The following is a 13884-nucleotide window of genomic DNA, read 5'->3' on the forward strand; positions in this document are numbered from 1 at the left end:
TTCCTTGGAAAACTTTGCATATGGAAAAGTATACAACTCAAGAGCCAACCACTTTCTTCACATGCATCACTCTTTGAATTGAGGGTCACATCGATCCTTGCCATACTTGACATATTTATCCCTCTTGCTTAATCCTCAATCTATAACTCCTATAAAGACCTTATCAGACTCACTATCAAAGTGAAGCATAATGTTCGAAGGATGCAAGTGATTACACAAAAGATCTTTTCCATGCAGGTATTTTAATGTCCCCATCACAGTACCAACTAGATTTACGGCATGAGCATGGACACGAGATAAATGGTCTAGCTCCTCTCCCACATAGACTGAGTTCATAGAATTTAACCTTGACAATTTGTCCAATGTCTCCTCATTCCAATACTGGTATACAAATCTTGGAGGATTTATCACACAAGCAATCGTGCGAACAAGTTGAATTCATTTTGTAAGCATTCTGCCAGGGGAGTTGCAGATCGTGCCAAGAGACCAGAGTGCTCCCGAGGCTAGATTGCTTACATACGAGGACGAGCATTTTTTGAGCAAAATCTTCCGAGCGTCTAAGCAAAGGAAAAAAAAAGCTTCTAACTATGAATAAATATAGCAAAAATCGATCAGAAGAAAACATAGTTTCACTTAGAAATATGCAAAGTATTATAGCAATGCCTATTTTATATAAAAATCTTTAGGTAAATCTTTAGGAGTGGTGAGAGCATAATGGGGTGGCTTTTGAAGAAACCCACATGTAGAGTAGACTTCTCTATGAAAATTCCCTTATGATCCTTCTTACAACTTTTACTTAATAGGGGGTGACATTGAAAACCCTCTCTCGACCTATCTTCATGAAAGGGTTTCTTCAAAGAAAACTCATTGAAGCAAGCCATCCAGGTAGTTTCGCTAGCGAAACCCCTTTGAAGCAGGTCTCCCAAGGTAGTTTCGCTGGCGAAACTACCTTGGACAACACTTTTAAAAGTGACATAACTTTCATATCCAATGTCCAAATATAGTCATTCAACCACTCAAATTGATCAGAACACCCCCTTTGAGCACATTTATGGAGTTATATTTTGAAAAATCTTGCATATATAGTATTAAATATTACATGTATTTTATGAGAGTGATATATAAGCCCAAGTGCCATATGATATAAATGTGTTAATAAGTAATTATCTATGCATAGTATTATGACATTGAGAGAGATTATGAGGGATGTTTCTTAAAGGAATCAACACTTTTTTAAGGTAATAACAGGGGTACAAAGGGATGTCTCTAAATAAGAAAATTATGTTGTGTAAAAATGAATGAGTGACTACTTTGTATATTTTTATGATAAAGGGATCTAGTTCTAGTGAAAGTAAAAGTGTAAAAACCATGTTTCCTAAAGAATTACATTTTTTTAAATCTCTTGAAAAACACGCTCGGATAAACCTGCTCATAGGTTTTTGCTCGTAAAATTGACGCATCCCTTACATACTGTATATTGCATGACTTGATTCTGTAAGCATTTTGCTAGGGGAATTGCAGACCATGTCAAGAGACTGGAGTGCTCCCGAGGCTAGATTGCTGACATACTATACATTGCACGACTTGATTCTCTAAGCAGTCAGCCAGGGGAATTGCAGACTGTGTCAAGAGACCGGAGTGCTCTCGAGGCTAGATTGCTTACATACTATACAGTGCATGCCTTGATTATCTAAGCATTCTGCTAGGGGAATCGTAGACTGTGTCAAGAGACCGAAGTGCTCCCGAGGCTAGATTGCTTATATACTATACATTGCGTGACTTGATTCTATAAGCATTTTTCCAGGGGAATTGCAGATCGTGTCAAGAGACTGGAGTGCTCCCAAGGATAGATTGCTTACATCTGTACATTGCACAACTTGATTCTCTAAGCATTTTGCCAGGGGAATTGTAGACTATGTCAAGAGACTGGAGTGTTCCCGAGGCTAGATTGCTTACATACTATACATTGCACGACTTGATTCTCTAAGCATTCTGCCAGGGGAATTGCAAACCATGTCAAGAGATCGGAGTGCTCCCGATGCTATATTGCTTACATACTATACATTGCATGACTTGATTCTCTAAGCATTCTACCAAGGCAAGTGCAGACCATGTCAAGAGATCGGAGTGCTCCCGAGGCTAGATTGCTTACATACTGTATATTGCATGACTTGATTCTCTAAGCATTCTGCCAGGGGAATTGCAGACTGTGTTAAGAGCTCTCGAGGCTAGATTGCTTACATACTATACATTGCATGACTTGATTTTCTAAGCATTTTGCTTAGGGAATTGCAGACCATGTTAAGAGACCGGAGTGCTCCCGAGGCTAGATTGCTTACATGCTATACATTGCATGACTTGATTCTCTAAGTATTCTGCCAAGGGAATCACAAACCGTGTCAAGAGACTGTAGCGCTCCGGAGGCTAGATTGCTTACATACTATATGTTGCATAACTTGATTCTTGTGAGAATTTTGCTAGGGGAATTGTAGACCGTGTAAAGAGATAGGAGTGCTCCCAAGGCTAGATTACTTACATACTATACACGATTGCACAAAACCTGACATGTCAATACTCCTTCATAAAAGAAATAAGAAAGTATTAAAAAGAAATACTTAATGCTCATTGATTCAACAAATCGTTAAAGTTAAAAACTCTAACAAGTATTAAAAGATGCCTAAATAATTTTTAAAATGTAATCACCTTTGGTTGGTATTACTACTTACTGTTCTGATGGCCAATTTATCTAAGACTATGTACCATGGCTATCTTGAATCTACTCTAAAGTAGCTCAAAAGAGACTCGTCAATGTTTATATCATGCTCACGGCTAAACTTCTTGCAATAAAGACATTACAAATTGTGAAACAAGCTTGAACCACATATCTTGAACTTTAAATTACAAATTGGCATGCATATCTTCTACTTTAAGAAATCAAATAGGCTTGCAAAGTTCAAATGAGTCATGACTCTTCATTCAACATTGTGTAAAGGCATCGATTCAAGATACCTAACGATTTACCACTATGAGAAAGAAAAAAAAATAAAATCAAGGCAGGGTCGGGGGGTTTGGGGGGCAGAAGGTTTTATAACCCATCAAATTGATTGGATGGGGATTGAAAAAATGGTACAAGGAACCTTCCCAAGAATCTCTTTTCTCTCTTAAGGAGAGGTTTAGGGGAGGAGTGGAGGAACATGGCCCGTTGGATTCGATCTAATCAATGTGAGCCATTAGATTGAAAAGTTGCATGAATCGATGCCATTAGTAAAACTGATTCACCTCGCGTTGCTGAGTTAGTTACCTCTTTGCTCTCCATGAGCGATTTCCTCGAGTTTGTCCATGGTGAGGAATCTGACCATAGTTCCCTTGCATCCTTCAATTGGTGTCTTGGAGTAGCATAGACCAAGTGGGTATCAAGTGTACAACATTATCTCGCATGTTTTGAAGTTATGCGAGAGGAATTCTACGCAAAGTCCCTTCAATTTTGCTTTACATCTTCCTTGGCGATGAACACTGAATAGGTGCTATGGTTTTGTGGCAAATGCGAAATGTACTATATGTAGGCAGTAAAAGAATGGAAGAGAATGCAGCGAGCAATCATACAATCAATTAAATGATTTTTGAGTAAACAAATCTTTTGGAGGTTGCAAGCAGAATATTGATTCTTGGAACAACTTCATGACCTGACAGACGATAAGAATTTCTTACTAACTCCTCTCTCACACTCCAAAAGCTTGCAAAACTCAGATACCTTGCATCGCTCTATAAGCTTTTCTCTGATTGAGTTTGCCCAAGGAGCTTTCTTGAGGAGTGCCTGCAAATGAAAATAGCATAGGTCCTCATGAATTCTCATTCGGTTTTGCCATTCAAGAACATCGGAATCCTTGGATGGATGAAAAAAAGTGGGAAAAGGGGTGGCAAACTCATTCTCATTCCAAGGCTCTTTCTCAACTAAAATTGGGGGACGAGCATTTTCTGAGCGAAATCTTCCGAGCGTCCGAGCGAAGGAAAAAAAAAGCTTCCAACTATGCATAAATATGGCAAAAATCGATCAGAAGAAAACATAGTTTCACTTAGAAATATGCAAAGAATTATAGCAATACCTATTTTATACAAAAATCTTTAGGTGAATTTGTAGGAATGGTGAGAGCATAATGGGATGGCTTTTGAAGAAACCCACATGTAGAGTAGACTTCTCTATGAAAATTCCCTTATGATCCTTCTTACAACTTTTACTTAATAGGGGGTGACATTGAAAACCCTCTCTCAACCTATCTTCATGAAAGAGTTTCTTCAAAGAAAACTCATTGAAGCAAGCCATCCAGGTAGTTTCGCCAGCGAAACCCCTTTGAAGCAAGTCTCCCAGGGTAGTTTCGCTGGCGAAACTACCTTGGACAGCACTTTTAAAAGTGACATAACTTTCATATCCAATGTCCAAATATAGTCATTCAACCACTCAAATTGATCGGAACACCCCATTTGAACACATCTATGGAGTTATATTTTGGAAAATCTTTCATATATAGTATTAAATATTACATGTATTTTATGAGAGTGATATTTAAGCCCAAGTTAATACTTATTTATAGTAATTTAAACTTCTTTAGAAACATGTCCATAAATATGCTATAAAAACACTAAAAAGATATTGCCATATGATATAAATGTGTTAATAAGTAATTATATATGCATAGTATTATTACATTGAGAGTGATTATGAGGAATGTTTCTTAAAGGAATCAACACTTTTTTAAGGTAATAACAGGGGTACAAAGGGATGTCTCTAAATAAGAAAATTATGTTGTGTAAAAATGAATGAGTGACTAGTCTGTATATTTTTATGATAAAGGGATCTAGTTCTAATGAAAATAAAAGTGTAAAAACCATGTTTCCTAAAGAAAAACATTTTTAAAAATCTCTTGAAAAACACGCTCGGATAAACCTGCTCATAGGTTTTTGCTCGTAAAATTGACGCATCCCTAAAATTGTTGTCATGTTGTTTACAGTAGGGAGGAGTAAGAGATTGCTGCCCCATGTCCCATCTGTCACCTGTTGAAATCCCAGGTCACTCTCGCACCCACTAGAATGTGGTTTCTTCCTCCCATAATGCACCATTCTGGTTGGCTCTGAAGCCAACTTGCAAGAGCGCTTGCAAGGAAATCTATCATCGAAATGTTTCTATCCCAAATATGCGGGTAAAAATCTATGGATGCATAGAAAGGAACGTATATAAGCGTTGCCATACTAGAATCACATGTCAAGCATTTGTATTCCCATCTAGGGAGTATTTATCTAAAGCATACCAACAACTACTTGAAAGAACACCTTCTTGATCTTTCAATTGGACCCAAATCCTCCGTTGGAAACAATCGCACATATATCAGCCCAACGACAGCTCAGATGATGGAAGTCTACCAAAAGATCCTCGTCGTACATAGATGCAATCTTGTGAATATATATGTACCTCCCAGAACAGGAGTCGCTCTTAGTTTGTGAGGGCTCAACTGCTTGGGGGGAAGTATCTAATTGAAAGGATGATAGACTAGGTGCATTATGGTCGAGCCGTTTTTATGTCGAATGGGAACTGCTAAGCAAAGTCTCTGTAAACTTTGAACTCTGGGATCAAGATTTTTGCATCTGGTGCAGTCGAAATATTCTCTATATGTTCAATCGAGAGGAACCAAAGGACACATAACAACATTGACCAAAAGCTATAGTTGCAACCACTACGGCACAATAGAGAGAATATTTGGACTTACGAGCATGCTTCTCCATCTTGTAGAGTCAAGAGAGCTTAAACTTCAACAAGAAGGGACAGCCTGACAACAGGCAACCAGTTTCTTGCACCTATTTTCTTTCAAGGCTCCCAATGTATCTTTGAATGATGAACAGGATTGTTTAGGCAAAAACTTTTTAGAATAACATAGAGAGGTCTATGTAGACAAGGCATCTCCAAGAAGCCTGTAGATATGGTAGTGCTAGAGATTTTGCTAAGTGAAATAGCTACCCCCAGTCAGTGAAAAACGGTATTAGCTAAGTGATTATGGATGGGGATCAAGGAAATCTACTCCTATGGAAAAGCCATGGGTTTCACACTAGTGCATATGAAAGAATGCATTGGAACAACGATTGAAAGAATGAAGAATGAATGAATGCATTGTCATACAAATTAAGAAGAGTCTCATTGCTAAAATAAGAAGAGTCTCTTATGATGAATGAATGCATAATACGTATTACGTATGAACAGTCTCGTTGAATTTGCAAGAAAGAATGCTGCTGCCTGCATGCGTACGAAAAATGAATCCTGAATGCAAGAAAATCTAGTTTAATATAGGCTCTTAAAAGTTGCAACGATACCTTACAAAGTTACAAGAGAAAGCGCTTAGCATAGCTTCAATCAATCATTACATAATACAAGAGAAAACTCTGCTTGAAACTGACCTGTCACAAGCAAAGGAGTCTAGAATGTTGTTGTTGACTCTTGAGAATCTGCTGGAGCAGTAGCTATAGCTAGTTTGCCTGCGGTTGCCTCGTTCATGCAGACCATGGCGAGAGAGATTGTGGTTCACCGTTCAAAAACGGCTCAGCCTTCAAGTATGTGTTGAACTTTGAAGGATTTTTGTAAATCTTTCATCAAAAGCCTAGGACCTAAACTTCCTAAAGGATTGGTTTGGAATCTATTGAATGAGAGAGGGAGTGGCTAGAGCCTAGAGGCCAAGTGGAGGGAAACTGAGTTCGAGTTGTGAGTCTAGGACTTAGGAGTCGAGAGGAAGAGATAATGTTATGAGAATTAATTAGGATAATGCGATTTATTTGAAGGTCCATTGGACCCTTAGCCCTTCTTTTGATAATCTCATGATTTAGTCACTCTTATTGCCATGAAGTGTTAAATTGAAGATCCCTCTTCTTATGATAGCTAAATTTTTTTACACTCCTCTGAACGGCAAAATGGCCTCAAAAGGGTCGCATAGGCTCAAATTTGAGGATTGAATATAACCTTCAGTTTTAAAGTCTTTAGGCAACATTAACGAGTATTCCAAAGATACCTTATTAATCTAGCCTTGATTTTCAAGATATATCTTATAAATACCCTTAAAGTCAAGATTGCCATAAAATTTTATCCTTTTAAATAACCTTCTTCTCATCACGTAAGCCGGTTTTTTCCCATTTTTTCCAATTCAAAATACACTAACGGATGGTTTTTTTCTATCACTTCCTCGAGCACCTCACATGCTCTTCCAAAACATCAACAAAGAACCTCAAAATTTGGTGGCACAAACCGTGGTGGGAATATGGAGTAGACGGGTCACTGGAGACTTGAGAGATTGGTTTGAAAGTGTAGCCTCTAGCTGTAGGTTCGAAACAGTTGAAGGATTGGTTTGTTGAACGAGAGAGGAGAGGCCTCAGGCACAGACTGCAAGTGGAGGGAATTTTGAAACATGAAAGTGACTCGTGAGTTCGAGACTCGAGTTGTGAGGCTAGGACTCAGGACTTGTCACTAGTCATCAGGAGGGAAGTCCTAAGAGATAATGTTATGAGAACTTAGGATAATAATACGATTTATTAGAAGGTCCATTGGACCCTCAGTCCTTCTTTTGATAATCTCATGATTTAGTCACTCTTCTTGCCATGAAGGGTTAAATTGAAGATCCCTCTGCTTCTGATAGCTAAATTTTTTTACTTCTTCTCTGAAGGGCAAAATGGCATAGATACTCAAATCAATGGCATTAAATGCTACAAAGTTTCTGATGGAGGTTGTTGAAGGTGATAGTCTAGTATTCAAGATTTTCAAAATTGGATGTGAGGCTACATGGATGAGATGGTTTGTGGCAAATCTTGGAGTATGCAGATTCGATGCTAGATCTTAGAGTAGTTTAAGGATGATCCCATGATGATATTTTTTTATGATCAAAGTTCCATTACATTGAAAGAACCCAAGGATTCAACATCAAAATATTATGGAATTGGGATTGTTAACTATTTCTTAGAGAACACAGTAGATGTATCCTAAAAGCCTTGCCTTGTGAGAATATTGAAACTTTCTTTTTATGATGTACACCATTGATGAGTGTTGATGTTTGGTCTATCATGTGTGAACCAGGCCTCAAATTTGAAGCCTTCGGGACCCTTTCTAGATCCTTTAGGATTTTGATTGAGCAATTTGAACATAAAATCTCTTAGCTCTTGGTAGTATAACCCTTTTTCAAATCGTGAATTTCATTCAATAACATTATTCCATCCATTCTTCAAAGTATGATTAGTCATATGCTTGATAGCAGTGCACCTTAGATGGAGAAGAACTAGCATGCTCATCAATATTTTGAACCTTAGCATTTACCACCAAAACTTGTCTCCTATATCAAGAGCATTGCTCAATGTATTATGGTGAACTTCATATGCTATAGCTTTGCTTGAACTTTGAAGGATCACCAACATCACAATCGCTTGAAGGATCACAACAACATCACAAATTTCAAGAGCATTGCTCAACACATCATGGTGAACTTGATATGTTGCATCTTTGATTGAAGGATCATAAACATGACAATCACTTGATGGAACTAGTGTGATATGTTCCCAACATGAAAGGGGTGCTTTGTTAGAACACGTCTTCCACATACCTTGAAAGCATGCATTATAGTAGCATGATCTAAGTGGTGCTAAGTGTTGAAGAGTACCCATTAACAAAATGAAGGGAAAGAGTGTTAGGAATGGAATCATAGCTCCATAAGACATCTCTATTCACATTTTGTTATTTAACTTCCTAAAAAAAGCATTCAAAATCTCTACCTTTTAGGAGTATAAAGTGTGAGCGTCCATTTCATCCTAGCCTGTAGGAATGTCACAACATCACTAGCACGTTATAGCTTTGCACCACCATGCTTTATATTTTTATGAGTCAACATTCTATTTACAATGGCCCTTGCACTATTGTGCTCTCCCTTGCCATGTCCAAGTTTAAGAAAGTTCCAAATCATGCACAAGCTAGTGAGACTATTAGACATGAGCATGAATAGTGAACTACAAAAGTCTACATGCTTTGAACTGGGAGGTTATGCCATCAAACCAAACTCAATGTTTCTATACAAGTGATGTTACCTAGAAAAGAAATTAGGACAAGAGGATAGACACTAAGCATGGTGACGCTCAAGGCCATAGAGAAAAGGAGAATGTGAGGGTGAAACATTATCATGGGTGGGGAAAAGGGATTAGAAGGGGAGGGAATGAAGACGGAGACTATGGCACAAGGGGAAAGAGAGAGGGGGAAGAGAAGCATGTACATGATGGGAGGAGGAATGTAAAGATGGAGACATCAAGGGAAGAGGGCCATGCTTTATTTGAAAGGAAGGGAAGGGGGAAATCAAAGTACTAGCTAGGTGGCTTTACAAGAACGATGAGTGTGTCCCCCGCGTGTCCCATCAAGGAATAGCCCCCTCCTTTTATAGCCAAGAGAGGGGGTCTATCCTAATAAATGCATCCTCCCACATGCATGGTGTGTGTGGAAAAGTCTCCCATGTGGGCTAGGTGGTTATGCACTCTCAATTGTGTGCGACAACCCTTTGCCTCATTTTTCTACATAAATCAAGCCCCATATCTCAAGTCTATGATATCCCTTGGTCTCTTCCCAATTTTATAATATGTTCAAACCTCTAGGAGGACAAGTGGAGGCTTGGAACAAGGAATCTTGCCACCTCATCCTATTTTCCCCATTATTTAACTTGCATCCTTGGACTATCTATACCCCCCCACATGGGCCTATCCTACGTGGAGGGAATAATCTAATATAATATCCATCTCCACCTACTAAATACTACTGATACTAAATAGCACTAAATAATGCTATGATACTAAATAGTGTACTAAGTTCTAACTAGTGTTAAATACTACTAAATACTACCGATAATACTAAATAGTACTAAATGCTACATATTAAATAGTACTATATGCTAACTTAGAGTACTGAATAGTAGATGATAAATAGTATTAAATGCTAAATAGTACAGAAGCAAAGCATGCTGATTTGTACTCAGCCTTGGTAGAAGAAAGAGCAACTATGGGTTGCTTCTTGCTGACCCATGACACAGCTCTAGATCCAAGTGAGAAACAGGAACCTATCACTGATCTCCTACTGTCCACATCTCCTTCCCAATCTGAGTCACAGAATCTGGTCAAGATGTTGCCCTTGGTATAGGTGATGCCATAATCAAGTGTGCCTTTGATGTATTTCAGCACCTGCATCCCTGTCCTCCAATGGTTCTCCCGAGGCTTATTGGAAAACCTGCTTAGTACACCAGTCACAAAGCTGATGTCCGACTGTGTGTTGCACAAGTAAATCAAACTGCCCACAAGCCTTCTGTACTTCGCTTCATCCACCAGTGGTGATGAATCCTCGTTTGAGAGCTTCACATCAACCTCCATAGGGGTACCGACTGTCTTGCACTCAACCATGCCAAATGCCTTCAGTATCTCTCCAGCATACTTCAACTGTGAAATGAAGATCTGTTTTGGCTCTTGCCAAATTTCAATCCCAAACAGAAATGCATCAGTCCGAGGTCTATCATTTCAAACTCTCTTCCTAGCAAATGCTTTGTCTGCAAGATCTTCTCTTCATGGTTCCCTGTTATGACAAGGTCATCCACATAAAGGACCACGATCATACACTTGCCTCAAGATATACAAATTTGCATCTGATGGGATCCTCCTGAACCTGTTTTGTAGAAAGAAGGCATCAATTCGTTGGTACCACGCTCGTGGGGCCTGTTTCAGCCCATAAAGTGCCTTCTTTAATTTACAGACTTTACCTTCTGAATTGGGGATCACAAAACCTGGTGGTTGTTCCACGTATACCTCCTCCTTGAGATCCCCATTCAGAAAGGTGGATTTTACATCCATCTGAAACATGGGCCAACTTCCCTGGGTAGCTAAAGCCAAAACACTGCGAATTGTGGTTAATCGAGCTGTGGGAGCAAAAGTATCCTGATAATCAAAACCATGTACCTGTGCAAATCCTTTTGCCATGAGCCAGGCCTTGTACTTATCCAACGTGCCGTCAGATTTGTACTTGGTCTTGTACACCCACTTGGTGCCGATTACCTTGTAGTTTGGTGGACGATCCACAAGGTCCCAAGTGTTGTTCTTCATTATGGAGCCATACTCTGATTGCATAGCCTCCATCCACCTATCATCACCCTGTGCCTCTTCAAGACACGGGTTCATTAGCATGGATCACTTCTGTCATCAAAGCATAGTTGACCAAGTGTTTCTGCACTCTTCTTTGCTCCTCTAATCTCTTGGACCGGCGGTGTTCAGATGGTTCCTCCTCAATGGCTGGAGGTTCTCTACCATCCAAAAGCTGCTTTACCCACTTCAGGAATGGCTTTTGCCGTTGTGGTTCTGCAGGCTCTTCTTTTTCTTTATCTTGAATCCTCCCAAGCACCGTTGGGGGAGTTCGGTCTGCTGTTGGTGGTGGTACTGGATGGATATCTTGGTCCTAGTTGTCTGGGAAGGAAGCATCCTCCTCCAATTGATGCAGCTATTTTGAGAAGACCACATAGTGACTTACTATTACCTTCTTGGTAATAGGGTTATAAAGACGGTAACCCTTCGCCTCTTCACTATAGCCCAAGAAAATACATTTCTGGCTCTTTGGTTCCCATTTGGTCCTATTAGCATCACGGACATGCACAAAACAGTCACATCCAAAAACTCTGAAATTAAGGTTTCTTACCAGAAAAGGCCTGTAGTAGAGTCATCCCATTCACAGCTTTTGTGTAGCTACGATTTAGAATGTAAACTGCAGTGTTACATGCTTCAGCCCAGAAAGACTTTGGCAAATCTTTCCCTTTCATCATACTCCTACCCATTTCACAAATGATGCGCATCTTGCGTTCTGCTACTCCATTTTCTTGTGATGTATGTGGTAGGGGTTTTTGCCTCTTGATCCCGTGACTTTTGCAGTAACTCTCGAATTCAGTTGATGTGAACTCTCCACCTCTGTTTGATCTCAATTTCTTCACCTTCTTCCCCGTTTCTTTCTCAACCATTACATCCCATTCCTTGAACTTACTAAAAGCCTCGTCTTTAGTCTTCAGGAAGTATATCCATATCCTTCTACTGTAGTCATCGATCAGTGTCATGAAGTAGTAGGAACCACCCAAAGGTTCTGTCTCCATCTTTCCACAGAGGTCTGTGTGAACGAGCTCTAGAGGAACCTTTGCCCTGCTAGCCTCTTTAGGAAAGGGCTGCCCATGCTTCTTGCCCATCATGCAAGCTTCACATACATCGCGCAGATCTAAAATTTCTAGTAGGTCTGCAATCATTCCACTTTTATGCATCTCCTTTAAAGAACTAAGGTTTAGATGAACAAACCTCTCATGCCACAGCTTAGTGTTCTTCACATCCACTCGAGCACTGAAAGCTGAGAGTTCGTAGATGTTGTTGCACCGTGTACCTTTACCAATGACCTTTCCTTGAAGATCTAGGATCTGTGTGCTATTCTTATCGAAGTGAACTTTGAGGTCCCAATCCGTGATCTTAGAAATGGACAACAATTTCCTCTTGATGTCTGGCACATAAAGAACATCGGACAACTGTTTTACAACTCCATCTAACTTGAGAGCAATCGTACCTTTTCCTTTTGCTAGACATTTTGCATCATTGCCAACTGCTACCAAGATGTCATTCCCTACCGGCTGTAGAGAGGTATACCAATCCTTCCGACTGGTCATGTGGCGCGATGCACCACTCTCAATGATCCAAGGTTCATCCGCAGGTACATGAATTGCCTCCATGCAAATCTCCTCAATTGCTATGAATAGCTCTACTGGTGCAGCTTGTGCATAGTTGCTAGACTCTTTCTTTACTCCATTCTTCTCATCTGCAATCTTCTTTCGGCACTCATTCTGCTTGTGCCCTGCCTTGTTGCAATAGAAGCACTTGGTCTTCTTCTTTATCTTTTTATCATCAGAAGAAGATGGGTTACTAGAGTCCTTACCCTTACCTTTCTTTGATCCAGTGTAGAAAGCTGAATCTTCTCCAGTCCTTATCTTTTAACGCATCTCCTCCTCTAGAAGCATCGCACTGACATCCTCAAACAGAGGAGTGGATTTCTATTCTGTGTTTTCAGTGCCGTAACAGGACCATCGTACTTTGGTGGGAGAATTCGTATACACCATCGTGCTAGATTTCGCTAGTGATGGTGATGCCAATCGCAGTCATCTGATCACGCAGATTCTTCACCTTGGTGATGAACTTCTCTGTCACTTCAGACTCAGACAATTTCTTGTTCACGAGTTGAGTCTCCAGATTCTGAATCCGCATCTGATTTGTGGTCTCGTACTGATTTTTCAAGACCGTCCATGCCTCCTCCGCTGTGGTGACATGTTGAATTAACGCCATGATGGAATCACTTACACTGTAGACAATAGAACACAGTGCATCTACATTTCTTCTTGTCCACGTGAGAATCTCATCCGCATTTGGTACTATCTGTTGTTCTGCATTGGCTGGATCTGGTCTCAGAACTGGCCTCACATCCACCCCAGTAGCAGTGTCCCAAGGCTCATATGCGCTTAGGATGGTCTTCATTTTGAACTTCCAGAGTGGATAGTTAGAGCCGTCCAACTTTTCGCTTTCGCCAAACGGTGGGATTCGCAGTCTTGTGGGCTAGGCCATCTCTCACAATCTACTCGCAATAGAAACACACTACCAAATCTTCTTGCTAGAGTCCAGGCTCTGATACATGTAAGAAAATAATACGTCTGTGCTCAATAGATAACAGGATCTCGTACGCAAGAGAGAAAATAGATAGTATGGAGAATAAAAAATTTGATTACTATAGAACTGATACAATAGATGGCCCTGCCTCCCAGCCGTGCACTCCTG

This window comes from Dipteris shenzhenensis, chromosome 29 (genome assembly GCF_047967505.1).
Source record: "Dipteris shenzhenensis isolate YYH24624 ecotype China chromosome 29, Dip_SZ_1.0, whole genome shotgun sequence".
NCBI lineage: Eukaryota > Viridiplantae > Streptophyta > Polypodiopsida > Gleicheniales > Dipteridaceae > Dipteris > Dipteris shenzhenensis.